The sequence below is a fragment of the Gorilla gorilla genome, chromosome 18 (assembly GCF_029281585.2).
Source record: "Gorilla gorilla gorilla isolate KB3781 chromosome 18, NHGRI_mGorGor1-v2.1_pri, whole genome shotgun sequence".
NCBI lineage: Eukaryota > Metazoa > Chordata > Mammalia > Primates > Hominidae > Gorilla > Gorilla gorilla.
In genome coordinates, this window is record NC_073242.2 from 114,020,623 (window position 1) to 114,039,233 (window position 18,611).

Below are 18,611 nucleotides of genomic sequence, written 5' to 3' on the forward strand. Positions count from 1 at the left end.
CACCCAGGTCAGTGTAAGACCAAAGAGGCTGTCAGAATGGTTTGCTGTTCCACTCACGGCAAACAGGATTTGAAGTTGTTCCAGTCCAAGGCAGACCATCAGGCCATGCAGGAATAAAAAGGCAAAGGGGAGGAAAGAAGATGCTGTCTTCATTAGGGCCTGAAGCAAAAGGCTGGTCAGAGTGAAGAGTGTAGACAAGCTCCTCTCTATCCTCTCAAAGATTTGGAGCCACTGATCTCTCTGGGGGGTGGGGAAGGGGGCAGTTCCTGGGAAAGGGACTTATTGGTGGGAATCCAGTTCTGCTATGAATGCTCCTGACTCCTGCACTCAAATGCCAACTGATGAAAGAGAGGAGAGACTGACAGATGCAGTGCCTTCCTTTATGTAACCTCCTTGATCCAAACTACAGTCTGACCCATGCTTTCTGGCTTTATATTCTACCACTACGTTCCTAACTCACCCTCGTTCCAATGGCATCAGCATTTTCTCTTCCCTCAAAGATAATGCACTTCTGATTTTTGCATATTATGGTAGCCAGCCCCCAAGAGGGGTCCCGGTGATTCTCACCTCATGGTATCCATGCTCCTGAGTGGTCCCCTCCCACATCAAATAGGAATGACTTGTGTAGCCAAATAGGACATGGCAGAAATGACTTTGTGTGAATTCTGAGCCTTGTTTATTCTTGTTCTTTCTTGCTACAGGCAAAGCCAAATGCCATGTTGTAGGGAAGCTCAAGTAGCTTCATGGAGAAATCCACATGGCGAGGAACTGAGGCCAGCTACTAATAGCCAGCATCAATTCTTTAGCAGTGTGTGTGAGCCACCTTGGAAGTAGACCTTCTAGCCCCCATCAAGCTTTTAGATAACTATAGCCTCACCAACATCCTGACTGAACTACACAGCTGAGCAGCTTCCATATCTCCAACCCACAAACACTGTGTGCAATCATAAATGTTTATAGTTGCTTTAAAGCACTAAGTTTGGGGTAATTTTATTCAGCATTAGATAACTAATACACATAGTCTGTTTCATCAGCTAAAATTGCTGCTCATTTCTCTGTTACCCCCCGAACCTGGTGTGAGCAGCCCCTCCTCTGTGGACTTTTTCTGGTCTTCTTTGCATGACTCAATCCCTCCTTCTTCATTTTCTCACACAGATTGTTTAGCATTCTATTAACGCCACTGTCACAAGGAAAAGCAATACTTTTATTACAGTCTCTCTCCTCTGTCAATTCTAGGCTTCTTGAGAAAGTTTGTAATGTATGCATTGTTCAAAGAGGTATTGTTATTAATAGAGGCTCAGAAGATGGCTGAATGAATGAAGAGTGTGTGTTAGAACCTGGGGAAATTTAAACCAAATACATTTAAAGCCAGTGACATTTTCAAAGCATATTTGGCTAGAAAGACTAAGTTCTTTAAAGGAGTTTAGAAGCAGTATTAATGGTACACAGTCTTTGTCCCATTCTTAACAATAGAATAATGATAATTGGTTGCTACTTTGGAAACAAATTAGAGAGCCCAGGAAACGTTTCCAAAGGTAACTGGAATGCTTAACTGAGCTAGACTGTTAATATCTAATGCTAGCCTTCCTGTGGGCATAGCACCCTGAATTGCCTGATCTCATCTAGTGGCACATGCTCAGACATCCTTGGTCTTAAATAAAAATTGTCTTGTCACTTAATTTAAAAATGTTTTGCTTAGTAAAAAATTTATGAGGGCAGGTGCGGTGGCTCATGCTTGTAATGGGAGGCCGAGGCAGGCAGCTCATGGGCTCAGGAGTTCGATGCCAGCCTGGCCAACATGGTAAAACCCCGTCTCTACTAAAGATACAAAAATTAGCAGGCCGTGGTGGCAGGCGCCTGTAATTCCAGCTACTCAGGAGGCTGAAGCAGGAGAATCGCTTGAAACCGGGAGGCAGAGGTTGCGGTGAGCCGAGATCGCTCCACTGCACTCCAGCTTGGGCAACAAGAGCAACATTCGGTCGAAAGAAAGAAAGAGAGGAAGGAAAGAAGGAAGGAAGGAAAGAAGGAAGGAAAAGGAAGAAAGCGAGGGAGGGAGGGAGGAAGGAAAGGGAAGGGGAGGGGAGCGGAGGGGAGGCGAGGGGAGGGGAGGAGAGGGGAGGAAAGGGAAGGGAAGGGAATACATTTAATAAACGTGGAGTCTGCCAAATCAGGTCGGCAGTTTACTTCTCCTGTCCCCGGTTCAATAACTCACTTACTGGGGTTCTGGAGGAGAGCAGTGCGAAGATAGGGTAAAAAATTAGAGAGAAGTTTTGCATCGCCCCATGCCTGCTTCTGTAGTGTAGTCCGTGCATCCGCCCTTCGATGCTTGGGTTGGATCATAGAGCAGTGACTGTTGATGGCTCACCCAGATCCCCAGGAACCCAGCACTCCCATACAGGCTTTCAGCCTCTTAATCCCTGCAGCTGCCTGCGTGGACTTTCCTCTGACCATGGGAGTGTGCTCAGTCTTACTGCCCAGGGAACAGCCAGCAGCCTTTGAGTGGCAAGAGTTGGTAGATTACCATCCCTTCTTCACCCTTTGAATAGGACAACTTCGAGATGTGTTCTCCCAAGTCTCCCAGATGACCCCAGTGAGTTTGAACACCAGTTGTCCACAGAGATAATCTGCCCATTGCCACCTGTGTATTGACTCTTTTACATATCCTGTCTCACTTCTCTTTCTCCTTCACTTGTGCTTGTTAAGATTGTATCCTGAATAAGCTATTTGCACTCAAATAGGCAGAGAGCTAGCTGGATGCATTATTCTCTCTTGTCTTCTATATTTTAGATATCTTGTAACAGGCACAAGGTACCGTGTAGAGCTGAGGTGTAATGACCCAGCTGATCTGTTTGTACTTTGTCATGCTGCTAATGGGTACCTGGAGTTGAGAGTTTATGCATAAGTGTGTACATGCCATCACAGCTCTGTGTGCATGAGTGCCTGTGGGGTCTGCGTAGCATGCACACATCACAGAAACCCTCTGCCCTCCCTTCTCATTCCTCTATTTGAAGCCAAGTTTCCATAATCCCTCTACTCAACCCCCTTCTTCGCCAGCCCCCAGGGGCTTCCCATACTTAGGGTCACCCTTTCTTACCTCAGAGTTTCAAAGATGTAAGAGCTGATGCCCACCTTGATGGTATTCACAAAGTATAGCAGGGAGGCGGTCATGGAAATGACTCTTCACAGCGGGATGATATGTGGAACATGCCATGGCCAGGGGAGTAACTTTGTCTCAAGGGGATCAGGAAGATACCCAGGTATGGGATAACTTAAGCAAAAGATTTTTGAGCACTGATCTGCACACTTTACTCTCTGTAAAGGGCCAGATAGTAAGTATTTTAGGCTTTGTGGGCCAATATGGTGGCTGCTGCAACTATGCACCTTTACTTTTTTGTAGCACAAAAGCAAGCATAGATACCACATAAATGAATGAGCATGGCTGTGTTCCAATAAAACTTTATTTACAAAAGCAGATGGTGGGCCAGATTTGTCCCATGAGCTGTGGTTTGCTGACCTCTGATTTAAAGAGTGGGAAGTAGATTTCTGGAAAGGGAGAAAGGAAGACTATTTCTAGCAGAGAGAAGAAAACATATAAAGGCAAAGAGTAGGAAACCAGAGGGAATAAGACAAATTTGATTTACCAAAAAGTCCTTTTTGGTGGTAATAAATAATACTAATAATAAAAACTAAGTTTTATTAAAGCCTTATTATGAGTCAAGCATTGGGTTAAATATTTTTTGTGGATTCTCGTTTAATTATTACTCTCTCCGAGTTTGGAGGACCTTGTTTTCCTCATGGCACACACGAGGAGTAAATTAAGCTCAGAGAGGGTAGATGACTGGCTCAAGGTCACACAGCTACCAGCTGGCCAGGTGGCAAGACCCCGGACAGAGGATTGGGAGCATGGTATAGTAGCCAGCATACCTCCTTGTGTCTGTCATTAGCCCTGCTTTAATGGACTTTTTCAGAAGTGTTTTTGCTTGTGTTTTACAAGTGGAATGTGATTCCTTGACTCAGCCCAGTAGCCCTGTGAATGGATGGCTGAAATGAGTCTGATGGCTTTTTCTCCTGGGGCCATTTTGTAAGAAATAGAAGCAAAACAGTGAGATATTTAAATTCTTCAGGGATATTATTTTCGAGTAGATAAAGTGAAGAACATTTTTTATTCATATTAGAAGTGATAGTTGGATGTGTGTAATTTTTTTGCTCTCCGAGATGGAGAGAGAACACAGCACAGATCTTAGAATGTAAAATATGAATTTAGATGACATTTTGAGAAAACTGATAAACACCACCATTCCACAATTGGACTTAACTTGCCTGTGAAAATCCTTCTGCAGCCCACAAAATGATAGAGATAAGTGAACTACGTCTAATGGATATTAAAAATACACAACACACCAATGAAAGAATGATTTTCTTTTGCAAAGTTTTCACTTCTCAAAATGCTATCAGGAAAAGAGAGATACCTTGACAGCTGACAGTAACCCTTGGAATAAGGATATGTTAGAAGAGAAGGGCTGCAGTGGTTGTGAAATCCTACCTGGAATCTACCCCTGGACAGGAGATCCAGGGATCAAGACTCAAAGCTGATGCTCTCAACACCAATGTTTCATCTCCAGTGTACCACGAGGTCCTTGTCCACCTACTTCTAGATAGAGCCAAACTGTCTAAGCCAAACGGGGTTTGGGTTTCTTTCACCACCCACCTGTGCAGATGATTAGTTTGAAAAAGTATGTCTTAAAGAAAAATAAATGCAGACAACTAAGTGAGAACAGTTACATGTAGTAAAGGTCTTTCAGAAAATCAATAATGTAGGTCAGTGCATTTCAGGATTTGGAATTTCACACAAAATTTACCCTTGAAAACAGACTGAGAGAAGACTACCATGCCTATTCTGTCATGTAAGTACATCTAAAGAAGAACTGCACACATTGGTGTTACCATCTTCCCACACACACACAGACACACACACACGCATGCACACACATGCATGCACACAGACATATGCATACACACAAATGCAGACGTGTGTGCACACACAGACACACACACACATGCACGCATGCACATACACATGCACACACGCACACATGTGCACGCACACACACGCACACACGCTCACACACACAGAATGGTTCGTGGCCGGGTGTGGTGGTTCACACCTGTAATCCCAACACTTTGGGAGGCCTACACGGGCAGATAACCTGAAATCAGGAGTTTTAGACGAGCCTGGCCAACATGACAAAACCCCATCTCTACTAAAAATACAAAATTTAGCCAGGTGTAGCGGCAGGTGCCTGTAACCCCATCTGCTCGGGAGGCTGAGGCAGGAAAATTGCTTGAACCCGGGAGGCCAAGGTTGCAGTGAGCTGAGATCACGCCACTGCACTCCAGTCTGGGGGACAGAGTGAGATTCCATCTCAAAAAAAAAAAAAAGTTTCATACTTTCACTCACATATACACTCACACACTCACACATACACCTACACATACACTCACACATTCCCATAGAAACAAGTGAGTTATAATCTCAGAGTGAACAAAATTGAGTAAATTTTACCATACAAACATATTTATTATGCTTGTCTCACTAAAAAGCAGTAAAAATTCTGATATGAGCATCACACAGGTTAATGTAAGACAGTAAGAAGAAGAAAAAAGTACAATTATCCTAGAAGTCCTATTGAAGAATGAAATCACAAAATAAAAATGGAAGGGGCAAAGGTAGGATACTTAGAATGCTTACAATGGGAATCTGAATGTTTAATGAGAAATAAGCCCAACACCCATGGCACATAAGGACTCAGGCTTTGAGATCTCTCCCTTCCTAGCTTTGAGGACTGGGCATGTTATTTAACCTCTCATACCCTCGAAAGGGGCTCAAAAAAGCAATCACTGCATGGGGCTTTTGCTTGGTGAATAGTTCCAGCACATGGTTAGTCCTCAGTAAGTGTTAGCTAATAGCATTAGAAACTAGTTTTTTTAAAAAATAAAGGAAGGGGCCAGGCGCGGTGGCTCACGCCTGTAATTCCAGCACTTTGGGAGGCCAAGGCGGGTGGATCACGAGGTCAGGAGATCGAGACCATCCTGGCTAACACGGTGAAACTCCGTCTGTCCTAAAAATACAAAAAAATTAGCCAGACGTGGTGGCGGATGCCTGTAGTCCCAGCTACTCGGGAGGTTGAGGCAGGAGAATAGCGTGAACCCAGGAGGCGAAGCTTGCAGTGAGCGGAGATTGCACCACTGCACTCTAGCCTTGGGGACAGAGTGAAACTCCGTCTCAAAATAAATAAATAAATAAACAAATAAATAAAATAAAAATAAAGGAAGGGCTGGGCATGGTGGCTCATGCCTGTAATCCCAGCACTTTGGGAGGCCGAGGTGGGTGGATCACCAGGTCAGGAGTTTAAGACCAGCCTGGCCAATATGATGAAACCAATCTCTACTAAAAATACAAAAATTAGCCAGGTGTGGTGGCATGCGCCTGTAGTCCCAGCTGCTCAGGAGGCTGACGCAGAAGAATCATTTGAACCCAGGAGGTGGAGGTTGCAGTGAGCTGAGATCATGCCACTGCACTCCAGCCTTGGCGACAGAGTGAGACTCTGTCTCAATAATAATAATAATATAATAATAGTAGTAATAAAGTACATGGGGAAGGAATATGTTCTACATGAGCTTTCACAGGGGCACCAATCTAGACCAGTGTGGACTGGAAGTAGCCACATCCCCTGAGATCCTGTCAGTAAAACACATTCTCTGGCCTCCCCACAAACCTCTTGATTTGGAACCCTGGGAGGTGGCACCCAACAACCTGTGTTTTCAACAAACCCTCTAGATGATGCCAAGCCACACTAAAATTTGAGAACCTCTGATCAAGCCCTGCAAGCTTTTTAACCGTGGTCCTGGGCAGTCAGCTAAATCCAGGAAGTATTTCGCAGATTGGGAATAAATAAAAGAAGAAAAAAAAGGCATAAGTGTCTTTGGGTTGAATCTCATTTTAAGCCCCAGAATTAGGCTTGTAAAAACAATTCAAGAATTGTCTTCGAGCCTATAATGCCTGCTAGTCCCATGAGAAAAAGATTTTGAAACAAAATAAGTTGAGGTTGGATTTGCTTTTTTTCCAAGCTTCAAAGCATCAAACAAAGATCCATGTTCACATCTGAATATCTGAGTTCACTTCTGAGTCAGCCCCTGACTCAGCCCCTGACCACAGAGTGATGAACAGAGAGGCAGGCATCATGGGACCTGAAATGGCATTTTCACCAAAATATTAGAACCTCCTTAGATCCCTTAGATCAATGGTGATCGTGGGCCTGGAAAACTTCTCCAAAAAGTGCATACTTCTCCTGTAGTTAGTGTATTAGTTTGTTCTCATGCTGCTAATAAAGACTTACCCTAGACTGAATAATTTATAAAGGAAAGAGGTTTAATTGACTCACACACAGTTCTTTGTGGTTGGGAAGGCCTCAGGAGACTTACAATCATGGCAGAAGGGAAAGCAAACACGTCCTTCTTCACAGGGTGGCAGCAAGGAGAAGTGCTGAGCAGTGCGCAGGGAAAGCCGCTTATAAAACCATGAGATCTCTTGAAAACTCATTCACTATCATGAGAACAGCATGAGGGTAACTGCCACCATGATCCAATTACCTCTCACCAGGCCCCTCCCACAACACATGGGGATTATGGGAACTACAATTCAAGATGAGATTTGGGTGGGGACACGGCCAAACCTTATCAGTTGGGTTCAAAGACAAATGCCACCATAATAGGCCTCAGATCACCTTTATTGCCAGCCTCTCTAGTCCCCAAGTAGCTGATAAAAACATAGACAAAAATTATAGAGAATGAAGGAAAAAAAGGTAAGGGGATATTTTGAGAGCAAAGTTTGCCTCATCTGTCCAATAGAGACTGTCTTGTATGTTAAAAGTTCATCATCAGGAGCTGAAAGAATTGAGAGTAAAATGAAACTATCTTGTGTACCTCGTAGGAATAACAACCTGAACGTAGTGTCCATTACTAATTAAAGCCGATGTGTATTGTACTTTCACAGTGAGACAGGCCCTGCTCTTTTTTCTCTATATTTATTTACATGCACTTAATCCTCACAATTACTCCATGCAATAAATCCCATTATCACTTTCTGTACTAGGTTGACTAGGGTCCTCCCCAAATTCATGTCTACGCAGAATCTCAGAATGTGTCTTTTCAGATGTAATTAGTTAAGATCAGGTTATGCTGGGTTAGGGTAGGCCCTACGTCCAGTATGCCTTGGAGTATCCTTATAAGAAGAGGAGGGCCGGGTTCGGTGGCATATGCCTGTAATCCTAGCACTTTGGGATGCCAAGGCAGCTGGATCACCTGAGTTCAGAAGTTGGAGACCAGCCTGGCCAACGTGGTGAAACCCAATCTCTACTAAAAATACAAAAAATTAGTCGGGCATGGTGTTCACCTGCAGTCTAAGCAACTCAGGAGGCTGAGGCACGGGAATTGCTTGAACCTGGGAGGTGGAGGTTGCAGTGAGCCAAGATCATACCACTGCACTCCAGCCTGGGCAACAGAGTGAGACTCCATCTCAAAATTAAAAAAAAGAAGAAGAGGAGAGAGACAGAGACACACAGAAGATCCAGGAGAGAAGGCCAATTAAAGTTGGAGGCAGAGAGTGGGATGATGAGTCTATAAACCAAGAAATACCACGGGTCACCGGCAAACAACTATAAGCTAGGATAGAGGCAGGGAACCGATGTTGCCCCAGAACTTCCAGAAGGAAGGACTCTTGTAGATGTCTTCTTTTGCGCTTTTGGCCTCCAGGACTATTAGAGTAAATTCCTGTTGTTTTGAGCCCCTCCGGTTTATGACGTGTAGTTATTGCAGCTCCTGGACACTGAAATGCCTCTGTTTCTTGATGGCGAAATGGAGACTGAAAGTTGATGTCTTACCCAGGTGCACACAGCCAGCTTTTGGAGGTTTAGGGTCAGAGGCAGCTTGGTGGGTAGGAATCTAGAATCTGGTTTCCTCATCTTGTGCTGTGTCGTAGGTCTGCTGGGTTCAGTTTCTGGAGAAGTCGTTCCATGTTTCTGAGCTCTCTTTTCTCCCCTGCAGAATTAAGAACTCTGTACATGAGGACTCATGCCTCAGCTGGGTGGTGGGATTGGATTCCTTTTAAGGTCTCTCCAAACCAACCCTGAGCCTCTTTGATTAGAATTCTAGAAGCTTTGAAACCACCACTACAAAATTCATTTGCACGACATTTCTCTTTTAAGCATTACACTTCTCTCTGCAGTAACTTTGAAGTCACTGTCGTTTTATGCACTCAGGAAGAGTTAACAAGCAATAATAAACAGTCAAGACTGCTTTTCATTTCACATATCTGCATGTGTTCAGTCTTTTCCGTGACACAATTGAAGGAGCTTCTGTAATCAGGAGAGAAACTTTATATCATGCTGTAATTTCCCTTGATACAAGCTAGAAAAAGATACTGCTTTAGATTCACTGGGGTGATTGACTAGAAAATTGCCCCAGCTGTCAAAGTTTCCAGTGTTAAAAAGCAGTGTAAAATTTCTCAAATGCTTAGAATTTCTAGATGTCACAACAGAGATGTTACCAAAATATGAGAATCAAGTTTTTTATAAGCAGGACAAAAATACATTATTTTTCTCAAATTCTCAATAATTGGTTGAATTCATGAAGAAATTTTTAAAACACACCAAGCAAAGCGTTCATTTTGTTTAGAAATAAAATTAATAAGTTGTTTTTTGATATTGTATTAATGTGTCCTGCCACATTAAAACATTGCATATATATTTATAAATTTAATCTTTATATAGGAATTAAACAGACAAGCCAGAAAAAGAAAAGAAATGATAAGCTGATATTTGGGTATAATATTATCTTGTTATCCATGTTGTTTATATTAGCTGAATTATTTCCATTTCTGCTCCAACCTAGAAAATCAATTCAAAAATTGTTCCTCGTGATTTATTCAAAAATTCGCTTTTCCAAGTTTCCGTCTAAGAGCATGTGGTGGGTTCTTATCTTCATCATAAAAGTATATAACATAAAGGGATGTCCTCAGATAGCTCATGGCATTTGTTAGCTCAGGGGGGTGGTAGAAAGTTTCCTCTAAGCGTTTTACACTCAAAGTTTTCTTTATAGTGCCAAAGAATGAGAAGCAAAAGCAATTCAACACTGGGACCGTTTGGGGAGTGTGGCTCCATTCTGAAGTTCTCTTCTCATCAGAGTGGGGGCACCCTATAATTTTGAGATCTTGAGCCAGGCTTTCATGTCATCTCTCTTTATGAACACTCCGCTAGTTTCTAGCCTATAAAAATAGTGTCGACATTACAGTAAGCTAAGTATAAAGCAGAATCAAGAAGCCAAGGATCTGATTTTATTTCAGAGTTTTGAAATGGAACTAAGCTTTACAGAAAGCAATTTGTGGGAAACAATTCTCTACAGTATGACTTATAGACTGCTTCAAAGGAGAGATGTCTTCTCTTTCTAGACCTAGGATTTTAATGTGAGAGCTCCCTTATCATGTTGAGGAGAATGGCTGTCTGAATTGTTCTCCCTCTTATTTATAAAGGCAATGATCAGAAGGTAATTTGTAAGTACCTACTCTCCTCCAGGCACAGTATTTAAAATGAATATATAGTAAAAAAGCCAGCTGCCTCCCCTGTCATCATGGAATTTATAACTTAGTAGAAAAGATGTTAAAAAGATATTGCAAATGATCTGAGTGTTTTTTACAGTGGCATTGTTGTGTACAACAGATGGATTCCCACCTTGTTGGGGAAAGCAAGGAATGCTCCCTGGAGGAAATGGTATTTACTTTGATACCTGGAAATTGTTAGCCAGGAAAGGAGATAAAGTGGTGGGAGTGAGAGCAAAAATATTGTCACCAGAGAAATCAGTGAGTGTAAGAAATTGCTGGTATAGTTAAAAACTGAAAAAAGTCTGGATACATTGACTGTCGTGTTTTCCCAGTTGTAGGTCTAGTAATTCTGGCAAAGGGAAATATGAAGTGAATTCCTGGAATCTCTTGCTGATCCCAGAGAGACTACAGTTCTAGCATAAAAGGAAGCTCAACAGGGTGACTGTAAGAGGTTCCGGAGCGGCAGGTCATATTCAGCTTAGAAGTCCTTGCAAGACAGTTTAAGGATGTAGACTGTCTAAAAGAGGCTCATAAAGACATTATCAATCTAAAAGCAAACTTGAAATATTAACCAGGGCTAGATTAGGTTATGCTGCAGTAACAAGTTAACCCCCAAATTTTAGTAGGCATAGCACAGCAAAGTTTCTTTCTTGCTCAAGCTGTGAGTCCTACATGGGTCTGCTGGGGAGCTCTGTTCCACGTAGTCATTAAGGGATCCAGGCTGACAGAGGCTCTGCCAGCTTGCAGCATGTGGAGCACTGGCCTCCTTTGTGCCTGTGGCAGAAGAACAAAGAGTTACAGTATCAAAAGCAGCTCTTAAATGCTTCAACCTTCCCTTTGGCTAGAACTAGTCATGTGGCCCCACCTACCTGAAGGGAGGGTGAGAAATGAGAGGGAACACATGGGCAATCACCAGGAAGTTCCTTTGTTTGTTGCAGTGACAGTCTGGAAAACAATGTGAATGGGTTGAGAAGCTTAAAAATGGATCTAAGGGCAAAAATGCTAAAGGAGAGAAAGAATTGCTGACAGTGTATAAGAAGATGATTAGGAACAAAGTGAGATGGGCAGTTTGGAGGCTCTATTTTTAGCATTAATGGTAATAGAATACATGTGGCACTCTCACTAAATGCAAGGCATTGGGCTTTATGTAGATTGTCCCATTTAATTTTCACAGCAACTCTGAGGTCGATATTATTATTATTCTCATTTTACAGATAAGAAAACTGAGCCCTGGGGTGATGAAGTGACTAACCCCAGTGATATGGTCTGGCTCTGTGTCCCCACCCAAATCTCACCTTGAATTGTAGTTGTCATAATCTCCACATGTCATAGGAGGGACCTGGTGGGAGGTAATTTTATCATGGGGGTGGTTAACCTCATGCTGCTCTCATGATAATGAGTGAGATATCATGAGATGTGATGGTCTTTTGTTTTGTTTTGTTTTTTTGAGATGGAGTCTTGCTCTCTCACCCAGGCTGGAGTGCAGCGGCGTGATCTTGGCTCACTGCAGCTCTGCCTCCCAGGTTCATGCCATTCTCCTGCCTCAGCCTCCCAAGTAGCTGGGACTACAGGCACATGCCACCACACCTGGCTAATTTTTTTTGTATTTTTTTAGTAGAGACGGGGTTTCATCATGTTAGCCAGGATGGTCTCGATCTCCTGACCTTGTGATCTGCCCGCCTCGGCCTCCCAAAGTGCTCGGATTACAGGTGTGAGTCACCGCGCCCGGCCGAGATGTGATGGGGTTTTTGTTTTTTGTTTTTTGTTTTGAGACGGAGTCTGGCTCTGTCGCCCAGGCTGGAGTGCAGTGGTGCAATCTCGGCTCACTGCAAGCTCCGCCTCCCGGGTTCACGCCATTCTCCTGCCTCAGCCTCCCGAGTAGCTGGGACTACAGGCACCTGCCACTACACCCTGCTAATTTTTGTATTTTTAGTAGAGACGGGGTTTCACCGTGTTAGCCAGGATGGTCTCGATCTCCTGACCTCGTGATCTGCCCACCTCAGCCTCCCAAAGTGCTGGGATTACAGGTTTGAGCCACCGAGCCCAGCCGATGTGATGGTTTTATAAAGGGCTTTTCCCTCTTTTGCTCAGCACTTCTTGCTGCTGCCATGTGAAGAAGGATGTGTTGGCTTCTACTTTCACCATGATTTTACATTTCCTGAGGCCTCTGCATTCATGTTGAACTGTCAATTAAACTTCTTTTCTTTATAAATTACCCAGTCTCTGGTATGTCTTTATTAGTAGCGTGAGAACGGACTAATATACCAGACTCTACAGTTTGTAACATAGGCACTAGGATTCACAGATCCTAGGCAGCTGGTTCTCAGATTTGCTAAACTTTACCATTGTTCTTTGTCCGTAGCCTGGAAGCTTAGAATCTGGAAGGATAGAGAATAGAGTTTTATAGGGACTGGGACACACTGGAAATTTGAGGAATTTTAGTTAGGTTAGAAGGCAGTTCCTACATACAGATGGAAGGAGAAATACCAGGAGTCTTGTCTTGTCTCAGCCTAACAAGATGACTTCAGAGAATATGATCAGGCCTGTTCCCGGCCTAGCAGTGGAGTCCAGTGATATCCAAGGGCCTTTATCAGGAAAACTGCAACATACGAACACAACACAGCCTCTGTTTTGGAGTCCCCAGAACACAGCTGATTGGTCTCAGTAATAGTCTAGGGACAAAGAAAGAACTCATACTTCAATGAAAAAAAAAACAAATACTTCAATGAAAATGAATTTCATATCACACTTCTGCATTCCTTATTTGAGGGTATTTGAGCAAACTAACAGAGAAAGAAAATTAGCCACTTTAACTATAATACCTTGAGTATTAGACTAATCCAGTTATAAGTTTACAGACCCTTTGATCAAAAGTCAGAGAAGTTGCCTAGGAAATGAGTTAAACCTATTTCTAAAATGTCCAAAAATAGCTGTTCAAAGAAATATTTTTGATAGAGCCTAAAATATTCTAGGCAAGAGATAATGAAGGATGCTCTAGGGCAATGGTGTGGGGAGAGGAAAGAAAGGTGCCTCAGTACAAGCAGCATTGCAAAGGTACAGTCCGCCCAGTGTGAATGATGGGGGGAACAAGGGTAACTTAAAAACATGCATGAGGAAATTAGCTTTGAATGGGTTTCTTAGAGCTGGGGGGCAAAGGAAGAGTAGCAGATGATCAGAAAGGAGATGTGAAATCTTCTGCTTGCTATGTTGAGTTTGAAAAATAAATGAAAAAATTTCAGGTAAAAACAGCAAATCATAGCAAATAAAGGTCTCATATTCAGGAAAAGGGCTAAGCCTGGGTAACTTTATGACATAAATGTTCACCATGGCTAAAACTTAAAGGAGTGACAATATCAAGTGCTGACAAGTATGTAGAACAACTAGGAGTGTTGCAATGTTTTTCAGAATAGTAGCCCCAGTCTTGAAACAATACATATGACTGCTAATGACAGAATAAGTCAATGACTAGAGGTAAACAGTGATGAAAAAGAATGAATATGGTTGACACTCACAGGCTCTAAGTGGAGCAAAAGAAGCCAAGTGTACAAAAGAGTACATTTTGTATGATTCCATCATTTATGAAGTTCAAGAAAAAACAAAAAGGATTTATGGTGATAGAGATCAGAATAGTGACTACCTTGCAGAGATGGCAGTTAGGAGAGGACATAGGAGAGCCTGCTGGAGACTGGGAATGTTCTCTCAGTCTGGGTATTAGTTACATGGATCTATACTTAAGTGGGCTGCAGGGTTTGCTCTGAGGGAGCAAACACAGCTTGGGCTGTGTTTGGCCTTGGATATTATGAATAATATGTTTAGGCAAAAATCCTCTGTGTCTAGATGTCATTGCATGGATCCACTCTATGGTTGGCCTTAGAGCCAGGTTCTTGTTTGCATATAATTTTGCGGAAGTGTTTATGTTTGCCGCTCGATTGCCAATTTTGATTACAGCTTCTCAGCCTGGAAAATTGTCCTGGAAGGGCTTAATGGAACACTTGCAGGAATGTGGCATCATCAATTTTGGAGCCAGAACAGGACGTGGCTAGCTTTTCAGCTGGCCGGGCAGAGCCTGGAGAGTGCTGAGGGACACCAGCCAGTGACAGGCACAGGATCCGCCACATGGCTCTGGCCTCAGTTCTGCCCAGCTCAGAATCTTCATCCAAGTTTTATTTAAAAATCCTTTGAAGGGAGAGCAATGGGCTGCCCCACCAAGAGAAGTGTTCACAGGAAGTGTCTCTCCTCAGGTTTCAACCATCGCCTCCCAAACTTCAATTTTTTAAATTTTACCTTTGTAATGTCTGCTATTTCTAACATCTGTTCTAATATTTACTTCATGTGCTTTTTAAAGCAACATGCTCTCTTTTACTTCAGTAAATATATTTAGGTAAGACATACCCTATCACCACAGTGCCACAGTAAATGGAAAACCACCACTTTGCTAACACGTTTTAAATTTAAATTATTGCATGTATTGCCTTGCGTGTTAGCTCTCAGTAATTATTTTTCATCCTCTTAGGTTTCTTCCAGCTTTAAGGCTTTATTATTTTAAGTTATAAAGTAATCGGCCACCCTGTATGACTGTGAGGTCCTTCAAGAGAGAAGTTACTCTTTGCTCTTTGAAATTTAGGAAAAAAAAAAGAATGGAAAAACCAATAATGGAAAAAAAATTGTATTTTTATGCTAATAGAGTAGTAACAGCCAGGTGACCCTTAGCAGGTTCCTTAATAGTGTGTCACCACCAACACAGTATAAACACCAATACAGTGTCAACAACAGCAATAAAATACAGGTTAGAGACAGCTTATCCCAGGGTATGTTATGAGAATTGGATGAGAATATTGTTAAATCCCTTGTGAGTTTTAAAGGGATGTAAAACTCTTAGAAATATTGATGTGATCATTGGCAAATGCAGATGGATATTAGAGAAATCAATCTAAATTGTATATGTAGACACCAGCCACCCCCGGAAAAGAACATGAGTGGGTAATTCTTCCACCTATGGGTTTTTCCATGGGATGCAACCTAGGTGCATGGAACAAGCCCAGGCTTCAGAGTTAGAGGGGCCTGGCTAGTGCTGGTTCTGCCACTGACCTTGACCTGAGTGACCTTGAAAAAGAAATCTAACCTCTTGCATCTTCAGTAACTTCACCTATAATACAGGGCAAATCATCCTACTATATGAGGTCGTTGAAGTTTAAATGAAAGAGTGTAGAGTCTGCACTTGAAACACGTTGTTATTTTTCAAGCGATTTTCTGAAGCTAGAGTCCCTCGTGTGATGGATGGAGAAATGAATCCATCAGCTGTTAAATGCCTGCATTCGGGTGCCAGGCCACCTTCCTTCCTAGGTAAGGTCTGCAAATCCAGTTCTCCCTTGCTGCGCAGAGTGCAGGTCCAGCTCTCTGCCCACCGGGTGCTGTCTGTTTAGAGGAGCCAGCTCTGGCTTGCGCTTTAATGCCATGTTTCATGCCTGCTCTGCTGCAGCCTCCACGTGTTTATTGAATCTTTATGGAAAGGCCATAACGGCTGCTTCGGGTCCATTATAATCGATCACGTCAAAATGTAGCCTGCCATTGTTTTAAAGTCATGTATTATTCACTTGATGGAGTGTATATGTCCATCTTATGTCAATTTGTGTTATGGACTGTCAAAATTAACATTAGTATATGAGGTAAGGCATATTGGGGAAGAAAGTTCCACAGCACAATATGCAACCGTGGGGTTTCTAGTCTTAATAATTCAGTGGGTGCCAACAAGACGTGGTCTCTGTTACAGACTTGAAGCTGGTAATACTTCATTTTTAAAAATGTAACCATTTTTGAGTTACAGGAAAACAAAAATGGTCTGTGGCCAATAAATGTCTAGTTTTATACCATTCTATAAATGAAAGTAATAAAGCACAGCAAAGTTGCCGAGCGCCCTGGGTTGTTAAACACCTGCAGCATCATTTCTCATCAGCAGGTGGGCGGCAGAGTTCACATCCATGGGCCCTGTCGGGTTCTGGCCATCTCCAGGTGGTGACAGGTGGCATCAGACTGGCCTGAATTCAGCCTTGGGGCTGTGCATTCTCCTAGGGCTTATTACAGAGGCTCTGACCTCCACCTATAGATTCAATTCCCCTCCACCCCAAGGACTTAAAGAATTTTTCCAAACACTTTATGACTCACCACCTGGTGGCTGTTCCCAGTGTGACTCCAGCTAGCCACACCAAGTCCCTTTCAGACTCATGACCTTAGCAGGTGCTGTTCCCTCTGCCTAGAACTTTCTTCCTTTATGTCCTCACCTGGCTGAATTATACTCACCCTTCAGTTCTGCTGAAATGTCACTTCTTCAAAGAAGCATTTCTGGACCCCCGGCCTCCCTATTCCACCCTCCTCTGGTACCCCTTTTATAGGTGCTTCTTCCTCATGCACCTGTCCAGGTTGTATCTAAATTAGTAATAAAAGTTTGATGTCATCCTCTCTACCCACAAATAATGAGTGCAGGATCCATGTCTATGGTGTCCACCCTGTAGCTGTAGCACTTAGCACTGTGCCTGTCATGTCCATAATAGGTGCTCAGCTAGTATTTTTGAATAAATAAATGAGTGCATGGATGGAAGAAAGCAAGGTTGTCTGGCAGACTGTCTTGGTTGAACATGATTTCCCATTCATGATGACCCAGCCCATGCTCTTCAATCCTGATAGCTTTTTTAGATTTTCTAAGCCCAAGGCTCTGTCTTGTCATATGTGCCCTACCCTTTTCATTATCCTTGAAGAGAAACTCACCTCCCACCCTGGAATCCACTGGAGCAGCCTGTACCCTGCCAACCAGTGCCCCCCACACCAGGACTCTCTGCCACGTGTGTGTACTCACCAAGTGCTCCTCCACTTCCCATTCCTGAGTTGGATCTACTCCAGGGTCACTCCCTTGCTTCGTGGTAGATCCTTGATGTCAGTTCCCTGGCAGCTGGCTTGGGCTCTTCCTAGCGCTCAGATTCCACCTCAGTGGGCATGTCTGGTTGCACATCCCAGAAGTATATATCTTCCCCATTCTGTGGCATGGTTGCAAGGACAACATTGAACATTGGGAAAAGGAGGCAAGAACGACAACAGTCCCCATTTCAAACACTTCAGTTCCTCGTTATGCAGCTCCTAGAAGTATCCATTGTTCTGGGAAAGAGGAAGCATCCAGAACCTGTGTCAGGACTATAGAATGAAGATTCACCTTCTCTGCACCAGCCCAGATGGAGAGCTTCCTGGGCAACCAAAGTCCCCAGTAGTATTTGCACCTCTCAACCAAGATTCTTAGATTACAGCTCTTAATCACTTACCCTGCAGTCCACCCACAGGAGATGAGCTTTATTTCAGTTGTGTAAATTAGTGAAACAGAACCCCGAAGAGTTGAAATGTCCTCATATCTGTCACGACCTTACCATGCAACAGATTTGTTTCCACAGATAAGCTTGTGGGTTTGCATGACAACCAAGAGAATTTGCAGTTAAGAGAATGAATAATGCATTATTAGAAGAATAAATCAGCATTCAGTATACATGAGTAATATATTCATACCAGGCCCAGTGAAGGAGTAGACACTTATTTAGTGTGTTTATGCAGACATAGATTTAAAAATGTATAACCACATTATTATGAGTTCTTTACAATTGTAGAAGCAGGAAGTTCACACAGATATTCCAGCCTGTAAAGCAGGTGGACCGAGAGTCATGAATTTCATGTCGTTTTCTTTCTTTTTTTTTTTTTTTTTTGAGATGAAGTCTTACACTGTTGCCCAGGCTGGACTGCAGTGGCAAGCTCTCGGCTTACTGCAAGCTCCGCCTCCTGGGTTCACGCCATTCTCCTGCCTCAGCCTCCCAAGTAGCTGGGACTACAGGCACCTGCCACCACACCCAGCTAATTTTTTGTACTTTTAGTAGAGATGGGATTTCACCATGTTAGCCAGGATGGTCTCAATCTCCTGACCTCG

The 18,611-nt window shown here is 43.1% G+C and overlaps 1 protein-coding gene and 1 long non-coding RNA gene across 5 annotated transcripts in view; one reads left to right on the forward strand and one right to left on the reverse strand.

Moving 5' to 3' along the window:
• Positions 1 to 18,611, forward strand: part of CDH13 (cadherin 13) — a 1,164,256-nt gene that overhangs the window by 879,311 nt on the left and 266,334 nt on the right. The window lies entirely within an intron of this gene.
• On the reverse strand, positions 7,409 to 18,089 carry LOC129527792 (uncharacterized). Of its 2 annotated transcripts, XR_008672861.2 has the most exons (4): positions 17,505 to 18,089; positions 13,142 to 13,253; positions 11,524 to 11,599; positions 7,409 to 11,428 (listed from the first exon to the last, which is right to left on the reverse strand). It is a non-coding gene; the product is annotated as an uncharacterized lncRNA (long non-coding RNA). The 2 variants fall into 2 exon arrangements; XR_010131600.1 differs by lacking the exon at positions 13,142 to 13,253 and having other exon boundaries at positions 17,505 to 18,065.